The sequence below is a fragment of the Magallana gigas genome, chromosome 9, assembly GCF_963853765.1.
Source record: "Magallana gigas chromosome 9, xbMagGiga1.1, whole genome shotgun sequence".
In the NCBI taxonomy this organism is placed as follows: domain Eukaryota; kingdom Metazoa; phylum Mollusca; class Bivalvia; order Ostreida; family Ostreidae; genus Magallana; species Magallana gigas.
In genome coordinates, this window is record NC_088861.1 from 12,783,848 (window position 1) to 12,798,850 (window position 15,003).

A 15,003-nucleotide genomic window follows, 5' to 3' on the forward strand; every position below is an offset into this window, starting at 1 on the left:
ATTCATGCTGATAAAGAAGTTGATGATATTTCAGAAAAAATAAAGAACCCACAGATTATTTTTTTTCTTCTGTTTACGATGTTTATTGGTACTTCTCATAATGTATACTGCCCTTAACAAGAGGCCTAAAGGCCTTGACGGTCACCTTAGTACAATAGCCTTTAAATTGAGATGTCAGCATCTCATGTTTGCATTTTAAAGGGGTATGGTCATGATTTTGGTTAACATTTAATTTTATGATTTTACAATGCTTCAGTAAGACATCTTTAATATGCGACCAAAATATGGGTGTCATTTGTTACATTATAAGCGAGTTACAGAGCTCGATATCCTTCGCTATGCAAACAAAGCTTACTTTTTGAATGTTAAATTGAAAATTCCAGTTTTAGACCTAAAATGTTTGCTATTAACACTAGTACTCGGACTGTTTATTTATGTATAAAATGAATAAGAAGATACTAGACATATTACCTTGAAAAAGTTTTTTTTTACTGGTATATTGAACCTATGTAAACACAAGAGGCCCAGGGGCCACATCGCTCACCTGAGCCTTAACTCTGATCAAATTAGCATTACAGTATCAAAATCAAAATATCTTTACAACTAAGTACAGTAGATCTTGCTAAAAAAAATTGAAAATCTGCCAATATTTATCCACATCTTTTTTGGGGGTAAATACCAAGCCCCTTTTGTTGTTGTACCTCTAAGAAGATTTTTCTCTAATCCTATATACCCCCCCCCCCCCCTTATTTTGTGACCCCACTTTTCTCTATGGAATCATGGTTTCATCAAACTTAAATCTGCATAACCTGAGCTTTCACACAAAGTACTGAGTTTTGGACTGAAAACTTTCCAAGAATATTTTTAGATTTTCTTTATATATTCCTATGGAAAAATTCATCCCCCATTGTGGCCTCACCGTACCCCGGGACTATGATTTAAACAAACTTGAATCTATACGATCTGGGGATGCTTTCCTGGCCTAATAATTTTCAGAAGAAGATTTTTAAAGATTTTCTCTTTATATAAAAATTTATCCCCCATTGTGGCCCCGCCCTACCCCCAGGGACCATGATTTGAACAAACTAGAATCTACACTACCTGAGGATGCCTCCACACAATTTTAAGCTTTTCTGGCCAAATAGTTTTTGAGAAGAAGATTTTTGAAAAATACCATTAAATTTTCAATAATTCTCAATTATCTCCCCTTTAAAGAGGGCATGGCCCTTCATTTGAACAAATGAATCCCCTTTGCCTAACCGTGTTTTGTACCAAGTTTGGTTAAAATTGGCCCAGTAATTTTTGAGAATATGTTGAAAATGTGAAAAGTTTACGGACAGACAGACAGTCGGACGACAGACAAGATGTGATCAGAAAAGCTCACTTGAGCTATCAGCTCAGGTGAGCTAAAACGAAATAAATAAAATTTGACCAACATCTTGACCATGCCCCTTTAAGCTTTATTTTGAATTTTTTTTTTAAACCATAATCCAAGACTGGTTTTGATTTAATTGGTTGTAAGCTTACTGTATGTCAATGAAACTCATTTATGAATTACTTGATGAAATACTTTCAACTTTTAAACATTTTCTTTGATTTCAAGTAAATGCATAACATACTTAAAATTTAGGGAAATGGATAGACTCTTGGCCATGAGTCCCCCAGCTGCATTTGTTTTGAATCTGACACCTTAGATGGGGAATTTGCTGGTCTGAGAAAAGATAACTTGAACTTTAAGCCCAGGTCTTCCAACAAAAAATACTAGAAAATCTTTTTTTTATAACTTGCCCATATCTAGTTTTTTCAAAATCTGAAACTCCATTAGCAATATATGTTTGATGCTATAATTTGCGTCAATTTTGAATGACAGGAAAAATTTACGAGTTTGATTACTTATGAAAGTTAGATTACCTTAAGGATTTATGCTCTTAATTAAAGTGCTTAAAATGAACACGTAACAAAGATATAAAATTCAAAACAGTAAAAGATATATATTTCACTGCCAGGAAAATAATGTCTTCTCATGAATATCAATCTAACACGTGACATTGACAGCATATAAAAATTGGTGGAAGGTCAACACCACCTTAATTCATAATTGTTTAAGTTTTACGAAGGAAATGATATAATTTTTTTCAGTTAAGCATAAATTGGTCCTATCTACGAGTTTGAACAAAAGAAAACAAAAACACAAGCGCGTGAGCATGTAATAATATACTTCCCATAAACAGTGAGGTAGGCCTATGCGTTTTCCCCTATGGGTTTTTAATAGTATGTGCTAGTGTTCTCCTTTTCAAACAACTGTTAAGCATATACCGAATCAAGATGGATATGTAATTAGGCACACAATTACGGCCACCTGATTTCCCATAGCCATGCGCAGTGAGGTCAGTTTCGCTCTTCATTCATCAATATTCATGAAAAGGCATTTCTTTCCTGGTTGGATGGGATAACAAACAATTAAAATACTTTATCTTTGTAACGAGATGGAATTCACCATTGTAATTTACAGAATAAAGGTAACTTTTATAAGTAAACACACACATGCATTCTCACTGCATTTCAAAATTGACGCAAATTATAGCTTGTATAGCTTTAATAAACAAATTAACTTGTTAGGTGTCAGTCAAAAATTTCATCAGCTGTATTATCTGCTCAATGGCAGGGGTATCATCTGGCGCCACCAGACTCATTGTAGCTCATTTCAGAGTGTTCATATGCATTTCATAAGAGCAGTATCTTATTATTGCACATAAAAACACAAGACATGAAGCCTATGGGTGAAAATTGATGAAAGTATAAATGGTGCATCAGAACAAAAAATTGTCATGATTAAAAGAATATAGATTCAGAGTGATACATGTTTTGACACAAAAATAAATGCCTGTACTGTGAAATTATTTAAATATATATGTGTTTAGGGGCATGCTGGGGGATTATCAATTTGTTCGGATGAACCGGTTTATTCATGAATTTGATTCTATTTATAATTAATATAAACAAAATTATTGGGATGCTTAATCAATTAAAAAGACAGGTACCCATGGCAATTGACATTATATCATTGTATCAATGCAATCTTACATGTATTTGAAAATGAAATGTATGATTTTTGCAAGTGAATGAATTATGGTAATAACGAGAGCTTATGCCCCCTCCCTTGGAAACCTCTGTGAAACAAAAATGAACAGAAACTGCAAAAAATTAGGGATTACTCTGACAAAAATTGCTTGATCGTACCCGAAATGGAACTTGGCTTAGATATTCTTATGATACAGACCCTGAAACAATTAATTATTTACTTTGTAAAATTTAAAAAAAAGAAAAAAATGTAAAATAGAGCACAGTGGCCAATTTTTATCTAGAATTGATGTTGCTAGTGTGCGGGGAATATCCTTGCTTCACGCTCTGCAAAATATATCATCTTCAGCAATATTTATCATAATGCATTAACATTTTCAGATCTGAACTGAAATAGATTTATATCTCAAAGCACAAGTTTTTGTCTCTACGTGGATTCTACATGATTTTATCGAATCTGTGACATTACTTTTGGATCAATTAACCCTTGCATTTATATTATATTTGACACTTTAGGATGCCATTTTGAGTTCTTATGAAGTTATACTATATGATAAAGTAAAGGGTTTGTCCAAGTTGAAAATATATTTCTGTAGAGCATGCATTTGTATTTTGAGGTCAAATTCATTTATCATTAGTGTATTTCTCCAAAGCATAGTAGATATAAAATCACCATTCCATTTTGCTTATATTTTTTCCACAGAATACTTGTTATTTGTCACATACCAGGAAGTAAAATTCCTAAAAAGAAAACTTCTATATTTCCCGCACGCTTTTCATATGGTTCTTATATACTTTGTACAAAATGATAGTTTCTCATATGATAAGATACATTTTTCATATGATATGATACGGTTCCCACACTAAATGATGCGTTTCTTATACAGTAAGGTAAGTTTCTCGCATGATTTAATACGCTTCTCATAGGCTTAAATAGTCGCATTCTCCTCATATGGTTTTAAGGTGTAGTAGTGCGTTTCAGGGTCTGTAATCTGTATACAAAATTTCAATTCAGTATGTGCATTCTCTGTGAAAAAAATTAACAGAAACTGCAAATAATTGGGATTTTTGTAAGTCCAAGGGGCATAACTCTGTCAATAATTGCTTGTCATAGTGACCTTTCCCAAAATCAATCTTGACCTACATATTTTTATGAAAAATCTTTATACCAATTTTTATTTCAGTATCTTCAACCTCTGCGAAGAAAATGGACAGAATCTGCATATAACTGGAATTAATCTAATTCCATATGACTTTATTCTAATAAAAATTGCTCTATTGTACCCAAAATTAAACTTGAAATAGACATTTTTATGATTAATCTGTATATATCCAATTTCATAACAATACGTGCAACAGTTGTGAAGAAAATGAACGGAAACTGTTGGTGGACCAACCAACAGACAGACGGACAGCAGCAAAGCAATTTGCCCTCCCTTCTTCAAAGAGGGGATAACAAACAGATTTTAATACTGATATTATATCATGGAAATATACACCATGTATACCGTTAAGAAAAAAGCTAGAAGACCCTAAATAACAATTCCATGCAAATCACTATTACAGAATTGCATGAAAAAAAAATTTAAAATAACATTTCTCAAATTTCAAAAACATGTACATGAATTTAAAAAAGTAACAACTTACTGTACATGGTAATGTCTTGATTTTAAATTATTTCTTTAACAGGTTTAAAAACAGTTAAAACAAAAATACATTTTGAAATATCAAAGTCTTCTAGGATATTACTGTCCAATTTACACCCATATCAAGTTTATGTATTTGTGTTAAAAAGCATTAGTCATGCATAAACTGGTAAGTTTGTTAGTAGTTAAAAATAAAAAAATACCCACAGTCTTTTATTCCTAGAGATGAAATATCCTTAAACTATTCAGTTTGCAAGATTCTCAATTTAATCCGTTTCCATGATGGGTTCTGTTGAAAGAAATACAAGTACAAGTATTCCTTTTCAAGGAATGATAAGCATGTAATATCATTGGTCAGCACTGTTAATGTAATATGGAAGCATTATGGTACACACAATAAACATTATAAATAAGACATACCGTACATGTACTGCAATGTTTTGTTGACTTCAAAAATAGTAAGGCATGAATAAACTTCAAAATAATATTCTTACACATGTTAAGAAAAACATGATTTGAATCATTATGTATGTGACTGAATAAATGTTTTACTCTCAAGGCAAAAGCATTAGAATAATTAGTAATGTACATGTAGTTAGAGATTAACATGAGGCTATCACTGCATAATATTTACGTGATTCCACATATTTTTTGCTTGTAAAGTGTGTTGAAAGCTATGGCATTTATTACACTTTAACACACACATGGTACTCAAAGGTTAAACTTGAGAGTTTTATTATGATGACACAAACATTGAACGTAAAATTAAAAGCACCTGCGAATAATAGTTGCTTAGAAATCTTTGACAAAATTTGTTTGAAAATTTAGGCTAAAACTAAACAAAATCATTTGATTGTCCAACTTCATGGCATGCCTTAACAAAGATTGTGTTAAAATTTCAAGCACCTGCAATTAAAATGTGACAGAAGGATGGACACACACACAAAGATTAAACAGTATACCTGTACCCCCATCTCCTTCGGAGCGGGAGTATAAAGAAAACAAGAATTAATTACTGTGGTTATACAGCTCAGGTGAGCTAAAAACACAGGATTAACAGACAAAAACACTATATCCTTGTTGCATGAACTTCAGCAAGACATAGAGACAATAAAAACTTACCATGTAAGAAAAGGGTTATCTGAGATGGAACAAGTCCAACCTGGTCACAGCAGGCTAGCTGGATGCATGCTGGTTTAGTAAGAGTGAAAACATGCATCAATATACTTATAATAATAAAATGCTCTTAATGATATGAATGTATCAAAAATCAATTCAAATTCAATTATTTACAGTTCTTTTTTACAAACTTTAATATGAAAAAACCCCATTTGTTTCTTACTGCTGATAGCTGTTCATAATGATGAGGAGCACTTCCAAATTCTTCATGGTATTATTGTGCATAAAGAATATCACATGACAAATGTTGTTCTAAAGATTTTCGATAATTATTAAAGTAATTCAATACATTATTGCTCCCAGTAAGCTTCTAGATAATGATTGATGTTTTATCATTCCTTAAGCTACCACTACTATCTCAATTTACAAAACACATCATAATGTTGAAAAATTCTTTTAAAATATATTAATGACATCGAAACGACCTGAAAATCTGATGATCACCAGAAATTGTTACACCGTTCACCAGCAGTTTAAGGAGCTGGTCCAGCTGGCACATAACTCACAGGTGTTCTAACAACAAATGACGATAAATCTAACTCAGTACAATATATTACATGTGGACTTGAAAACATGAATGAAGAAAAGTTAAATGAACATATGCATGACCTGATGCCACTTTACATGAAAAAAAAAATATTTCACATAGATTGAAACATAGTCATATGATAAATTAAAACAAGTGAAAAAGTGGTATTTTCTTCATAAATTATCAAAATCCAAGTAATATACACATCTTTGATATATATGTCCATTGATCTGCAAAAAACCCAACTTCCTATCTTGAAATCTGTAGGAGGAGTTAACCATACAATTGGGGTACCCTATATGCAAATTTTCTGCAAGAAAATGACTAAGTTCAACAGCTGATATTTTTTTAAAATAGTCAACAATAATCAAAATCTAATTAAAACAAACATCTCTGATATATGTACAACTGATTTACAAAAGAACAACTTGAAGTTCCTATCTTGAAAACTGTAAGAGAATTTATCCGTACAATAGAGGTACCCTTTTTGGCAGCAACCCGCCCAACCACAAATTATGCCATTTCAATAACCATATTTTTTCCTTTGGGAAATCCATGCAGTTAACAAAAAAAATTAAAGACTATATAATATTATCAACATCTTATCACAGAAATGCAGGAATTAAAAAGTTTACAAAAGCTAAACAAGAGTCCCATGGGGCCACATCGCTCACCTGAGCAACAATGCAGGCTTTATATGGGTGTTCAAAGGATATTGTGCCATATGGCCCCTCGGTAGAAAAACAAAAAAAAAGAATACCATAAAATAAACTGTATCCAAATTTCACACTCATTTTCCTACACTTAATCTTTGACAATGTACCCTTATGAAATGCCATTTTTACCAAAAATAAGATCCTATGCAAGATATAAAACTAAATTTTAGGTAGGGGTACACTGTTAACCTCCAATTCCCTTTATTTTAGTTCTGCCCCCTCACTTTATAAAACGATTAAATCATATATGAGAATATGCATATAGGTACATTTTCATCTTCAACTACATTGTACTAGCTAGTTATTGCATTTTATTAAAACAATTCTATATGTGAAAGAAGAAAATTTTACCTCAAGGCGCTCAAAAGTCGTTACAGCATATCATATTTTTTAATTTTTCTGAACAAGTATTTAATGTTTAGTCGACATTTCTAGTGATAAATCAAAATTTCAGCGTCAATCGTAGAATTATAAGTAAGATACGGAACTCACAATTCTAATTGGTTTGAGTCAATTTTTTGTTCACAAGAGTTAATTACATTCAACTTAAGATTTTTCCTATTCAGAATGAACAAAAGCATGGCCTCAGTTCTGTGAGCAAAGTTCTGTATCTTGCTTATAATTAGAAACTTGACACAGCTGAATATGGTTAGTAAAGAGAAAATTGTAAACAATTAAAAAAAAGAGAAACATGCACTAAAACGAAGAAAGAGTACGTCAATTTATTTTTCATAATATATACCGGTATATACCTATATATGTCTAGCAGCAAAAACAATCTCCGTTTAGACTGAAAATGCAGAGCATCTTAACAAAACATGTTGCATTATAATCAACCATAACGTAGAGATCTTACCGAATTACCAATAGAATGTATAGTATTTATAATATAATATGTTGTTAGTGCATCAGATTTTGATCAATTTGCGCAGGTAAACAATTAACTGTCTGATTTACCGAAGTCTAAAATTGATTCGATAAGTAAAAATTCCTAAATGGAGGCGATATTTCCCCTCAAGTTAAAAAGCATAAACGAAACTCAAAATAACGTAAATCCACGGTCACGAGCGAAAATGTCAACGCATTTAAGGTATCTCACTCCTAACGTTTTGATTTCAGTGCGCAAATGTTCATAATGTTTTAAAGGAATATGATTTATTAATTTAAACCTCACAGAAAGATCATCCTTTCATTATTACACATCATTCATAAAGAAAATCCTTTTGAATTGAAGGAACATACAAGTTTTGGGGGGGGAACTATTTTCTCGTGCGGAAGGTTTTTTAGTCGAAAATGACAGAAAAAAGCAGTTTTATGTATTTTCAATATACTTTCCTTCTTATTATACTTTATTCATTATTCACATTTTTAATATTTGATAGGTTTGTGACATGTTCTATAGGTCCTATGTGACTTGTACAAAACTTAATTTTGAGAGAGTGATAGACGTTTAGCATAAAATCATGCAAATATATAGAAAATGTCTGGATTTTTTTAGGCCAAATTTTGCGAGAATTTTACCTTTGAAGCCATATATCTCAAGTTTGACATCACTGACCCCAATGTTTTATTACGTCAAAATGATACTGAATACATATCTAGGCAAACTTGATTAATCTTATAAAATTTTTGATATTCAAAATGTTTTCATTTCAAATCAAATTGTAACTATTATACAAATTGTCTAATTAGTGCAGAAAGGTCACACAAAAAATTCATGCAGCTTCGTACAATTTTTTTCATAATCCCTCTATTCAGTGTGACCATTCTTCATAAATAATAACAATATTTCTAGAAAAAAGTTTGCTTAATCAAAAATACTGAAAACAAATCCTAATCAGGCTAAAATTGCATTTTAAGTGCAAAAAGGTCTAATTAATTTGGCCATAATTCAGAGGGATGAACACTGACCTCCCATTATCTTTGTATTTTTTAATTGTGTTTTGTCTACAGATTTCAATGATATACTTCTCCAGAAATTCTTGATACAAGAACATTGAGGAGTGGGATACCTTAAAGATTTAACCTCAATTCACTTCACGAGATCAGCACAAATATATCTAGCATGTTTCAAGTATCCCTTCGCAGGTAAACTATTGCACAATAAGCAAATTTATCTTTGTCAGTTTGACCTGTTAGTCATGCGTCAACATTCAAACATGGCTGAACTTTTGTTTTCAATATGGAAGTTATAACCTGATTGACCGCGATTGTCTCTTTTTTATTTTCGTAAATTACTCAAATTTTGTAAATTACTCAAAATTATTTATGCAAAATTACGTTGCATTTGACTCAGTAGTTCTTGAGATTTGAAGAAGATTATAAAATACACCCCCCTTTTTCTACAGTTTCGAGGTTTTCTCCGTTTTTAATAAAGATCTGTCTTTCATTTCTGCAATTTATAATTACCTTTCTATTGGGATGCTTTGTGCCAAATTTGGTTGAAATTAGCCAAGTGGTTTTAGAGAAGAAGTTTAAAATGTGAAAAGTTTTCAGACGGACAGACAGACGGACGACAGACAAAAGGTGATCAGAAAAGCTCACTTGAGCTAGCTCAGGAGATCTAAAAACAGTGAGAGTAAAAATGCTAACTTGAAGATGCTTGAAATGAAAAAGAACATAACAATCATCAGAATATGACAATATTGACACGTAGTCAAGGGTTCAACAGATACAGACTTATTGAGTCTAAAACTAAATTGATGTATAACCAGAAAAAAATGTTTGAATGTCTTTCATTTACAAAACAGGTAACATAATTTTTAACTATTTCTTAATTATCATTTAGTTAGTTTCCTTAATCTTAATTCTAAATCTTCCCGATTTTGCCTTCTCATATTGATTATCTTGGTACGGATTTTGCAGACTCTCTCTTTCCTTGAATAGTCTGTTAAAACCTCTGGATGAATACTCAGAAATTCATATATTTTTGTCCCCACTGAAATAATGATATAAAAATGAACATTAGTATATTTCATCACAATTATACAAAATTACAAATGTTTTAAAAACTTGAATTTAAACATGTTCATGTAAGTATGCCTTGAAAATTCAACCCAGACTCAAGTATAAGCAACCAAATATTATTAGCTTCTGTGATGAAATCTGTATTTCTGAAGAAAAAAACTCCTAATGAATTCACCTTGCAGAGTTCCTTTATTTCCACTAAAACGAGTATCACTGATTTCCTCCTTGAAGAAGGTTGAAACTGCTTCATCCTCTGCTCGAGACCACACATGTCTTGGTTTTTTTACTTTTAAGACTGAACCTAAAATTTCCAGAAAAATAATTTTATCTTTCAATTAAATAGATATAAAAATATTTGCATTTCCAACTGTCTTTTGTCTGTGATAACATTACGAATCACTTTTGAACCCTAAAACCCATAAAACATGAGTGACACAAAATGAGCGAATCTTAAAGCATAACCGAAAAACTGCGCAGCGTTGTAATACATAGCATGTGCTACATAAAAAAAAATGGTTTTAAAATAATGTTGTTCTTTTAAGTGTAAAAATTGGAAATAATATCAATATAAGTAAAAAGGAATCATTCTTTGAATATTATGAGGTGATCATTTTGGAAGCGTGGTCAAATCTATCATAAAGCCCTTTGTTTTTTATTGGATTTGACCAACCCCTGACCGAAAATAACACCTCATAATACTCAAAGAATGATTCCATATTCCTTAAACCCCTGTCATATCAGAGCTGCGTCCTCACAGCGATCTCGCTGCGTCCTTAAATAATGTAAAACGACAAGGTAAATGCAGTAGAGTCTCCTACAGTACCATAACAATGCAACAGCATCTTCGTCCGTTGCTGTGGGATCGCCAAGAATATTTTAGAACACCATACGACGGCGCGCACTTTGAAGATGCACAAAGTACGCACTGTGGCTCTGCGTTCTTATAAACATGCCGCAGAAGCATAGTGAGGTCGCCATGACAGCGTCTTAAGGTTTCCATCAGCGTCACGAGCGCTCTGTTGGCGCACACAGCTAATCGCAGTGTAGACGCAGTGATAAGTCAATTGCGCTTGCACGGAGACCTCACAGAGTCCTTTGGGATCTCACTGCGTTTCTCTCACTGCGCATTCACAGCGTTTGAACAAGTTGTTTTTTATTTGGCTGCGTTCACACAGCGACCTCAAAGAGCTGTTGCTGCGTTCATCGCACTCTCTTGATGTTTCTTCTGCGTTTATTCCGCGCTCCCACTGCGTTTCTAGTGGGTTGTCATCAAGACCACGAAAACTCGATCAATGGCTGTTGTACAATAGCAAGCGATGTAATAATTATCAAACTGGATGTAGATGACTATGTAAAAAGTAGAATTTGCTAATATTCCAAGACCTATCAATGGACGTAGATGGAATTCATGCCATTTGGTTCTGATGTTTTCACATCTTTTCTATGTTTTCTAACAACCAATAATGGATCTTTTTTGTAGACCTGACTCCTAAAAGTTTAATCCTAGTCCTTCACAAATTGTTTAGAAGTAGTTATGTTTCAATTATAATGTACTTTTTCATAAAAACAAATCAATTTTTTAATCATTCATTTACAAGTTGTAAATTCTTGTTTGTTTCCCATACAATTGTACATATTAATATTAACCTACCAAGAAGTAAAGAACGTCTTGTGCACGCAGAGCACGCTGTGGATGCGCGGTAAAAACTCCTAGCACGTCATGAGCGCTCCGTGGAGACTCAGCGAGAGTGCAGTTAATCGCCAAGTCGAACTCTGTGGAAACGCAGTTACACATCGTGGGATCTCCGTAAGAACGTCTCGATCGCCATCAGGATGCGGTGACATCTCCACGATTCCATGAATTTTAAAACGCTGTGAACACGTCGTGGGGACACTGTTTGGTGTGACAGGGCCTTTAAATGGGACTATTCATTCATTTATTTTTACAAATTAATCAGCTAAACCATGATATCAATATATGAATTACACTTATAAATTCAACCCTAATTAAACAGTATCTGTTTAATGTCTACATTACTTTTATTTGCAAAGACTTTAATATTTCTTGAATAAACAGAGATAACCCAGCAGGGATACAACATTGAAAATATATTGATATATTGATCATCAGAAAGACAACTGCAAAGCAATATGCCCTCCCTTCTTTCAAGGGGGGCATAAAAACATGCAATTGAGATGATACTTATAATAGTACATTACCTATAAAGGCGATACCACGACAGTGTATTTCAGAAAACATTAAAATACCATTACTTGGTCACTGAGAAATATGGGATTCGTGTCGGCCATAGTGTATACTACGATGTTTAAATAAAGTGTATAAGCTATACTTCTTGCCCTCAACTACATGAAGATTATATTGTTATATGAGCTGGGAAAAGTAATATTGATAAACATATTTTTGAATAACAGCTATATCCTTTGTTACATGTATGAGAATGGTAAACTTACAGACTCTAAATGTTGAGTGATCATCATACCGTCTTAAAGCATAAGGTAAAATTCTCTGACAATCTGTTTTATGGTAGGTCACACGACCATGGCTTAAACAATGTCATGACTTCAGCGCAAGGACCACGATGAATTAACTGTGAGCATTAATTAACCAGGGGAAGCTCGATTAAATATTCAAAATGGATGGTGTCTATTCTTGTAGTTTTCTCTGTAAGTACCTTTCAGTGAGTAAATTTCTTCTTTCGTTATTTTCTCACAATCCTTTTCTTCATCACTATCAGTGTCTTCAAGTAAGGGACCAGGAGCAGAATATTCTGAACCAGTTTCTTCATAAAACTCTGAACTGTTTTCTGGCTCTGAAAACTACAAGAATAAGACAAACATTATATACGGTACATGAAAACGATATTGGCTATCGTTATGGCAAAGACAGCTGATTTACATATATCAATAATATATGAATAAATATATCTAATGCCTTAAGAGATTTGATTGTCTTTAACACTTCTCTAATTGCACTGTAATTTAAGGTTGAAGGTTTATGAATGGTACGGAACACATCTTGCACTGTATTAAAATAGCTTTAAAGATGACCTATGATGAAAAACCAAGCTAATATAATACAAACAGACTTTATAAGGCATTTCTTAAACAAAAGGCCCAGGGGCCACATCGCTCACCTGAGCAGCAATTGTCTTAATTCTGATCAAATTAGCATTACAGTATCAAAATATCTTGACAACGAAGTACAGTAGATCTTGCTAAAAAAAATTGAAAATCTGCCAATATTTATCCACCTCTTCTTTTTTTTGGTAAATACCAAGCCACTTCTGTTGTTGTACCTGTAAGAAGATTTTTCTCTATTCCTATATACCCCTCCCCCCCTCCCCATTTCGTGGCCCCACTTTTCTCTAGGGAGTCATGGTTTCATCAAACATAAATCTACATAACCTGTGCTTTCACACAAAGTACTGAGTTTTGGAACGATAACTTTTCCAGAATATTTTAAAAAATTTTCTCTGTATATTCCTATGTAAAATTTCAACCTTGCCCTACCACTAGGGACTGTGATTTTGCAAACTTGAATTTACACTACCCGAGGATGCCTCTACACAAGTTTAAGCTTTTCTGGCCAAATAGTCTTTAAAGAGAATATCTTTAAAGATTTTCTCTATATATTCCTATGTAAAAATTCATCCCCCATTGTGGCCTCACCCTACCCCTGGACTATTATTTAAACAAACTTGAATCTATATGATCTGGGGATGCTTCCACTCAAATTTAGGCTTTCCTGGCCTAATAGTTTTGAGAAGATTTTTAAAGATTTTCTCTATATATAAAAATATATCCCCCATTGTGGCCATGCCCTACCCCCAGGGACCATGATTTGAACAAACTTGAAACTACATTATCTGAGAATGGTTACACGCCAATTCGAGCTTTCTTGGCCGAATAATTTTTAAAAGAAATTTTTTAAAGATTTTCTCTATATATTCCTATATAAAAAATTACAATTGTGGCCCCACCCTAACCACGGGGACCATGATTTTAACAAACTTGAATCTACACTACCTGAGGATGCTTCCATTTTAATTTGAGCTTTCCTTGCCTAATAGTTTTTGAGAAGAAGATTTTTAAAGATTTTCTCTATATATTCCTATGTAAAACTTGATCCCCCTACTGTGGCCCTTCCCTACCCCCTGGGACCATGATTTGAACAAACTTGAATCTACACTACCTGAGGATGCCTCCACACAAGTTTAAGCTTTTCAGGCCGAATAGTTTTTGAGAAGAAGATTTTTGAAAAATACCAACAAATTTTCAATAAATCTCAATTATCTTCCCTTTAAAGAGGGTGTGGCCCTTCATTTGAACAAACTTGAATCCCCTTTACCTAGTGTTGCTTTGTGCCAAATTTGGTTGAAATCTGCCCAGTGGTTCTTGAGAAGAAGATGAAAATGTGAAAAGTTTACAACAACGACGACGACAGCGACAGACAACTGACAAATTGTGATCAGAAAAGCTCACTTGAGCCTTTGGCTCAGGTGGGCTAAAAATAAATCTGAATTTTTGTATCTTTTTGATCATGCCATAAACTAGTGATATCACACACCACGTGTAACTGTACAACAATTAAGTTAGTGAATCTACAAAATGTTTAACACTTACTTCCTCTGGACTGCAAGCAGCTTCTTGGTTTTGCTTCAACCCTATAACATATTTTAGAAGTGAATACAGATCAAAACCATGAAGAGGCAGATGAACAAAATACATTTAAAACTAGTTTTAATACACATAGTTTTAAAATATTACATTGCAAACATTTTATCATATACAGTATAATATACATGTATTGTCACGTGACCAACAAGAGGACCATGGGCCATATCGCTGACCTGAGGAACAATAG

General features: G+C 33.1%; 1 long non-coding RNA gene across 1 annotated transcript; it reads right to left on the minus strand.

Moving 5' to 3' along the window:
- Window positions 1-9,371: 9,371 nt before the first annotated feature.
- Window positions 9,372-12,950, minus strand: LOC136271131 (uncharacterized). The gene is made up of 3 exons (XR_010708970.1): window positions 12,812-12,950; window positions 10,294-10,419; window positions 9,372-10,089 (listed from the first exon to the last, which is right to left on the minus strand). It is a non-coding gene; the product is annotated as an uncharacterized lncRNA (long non-coding RNA).
- Between the last annotated feature and the right edge of the window lie 2,053 nt (window positions 12,951-15,003).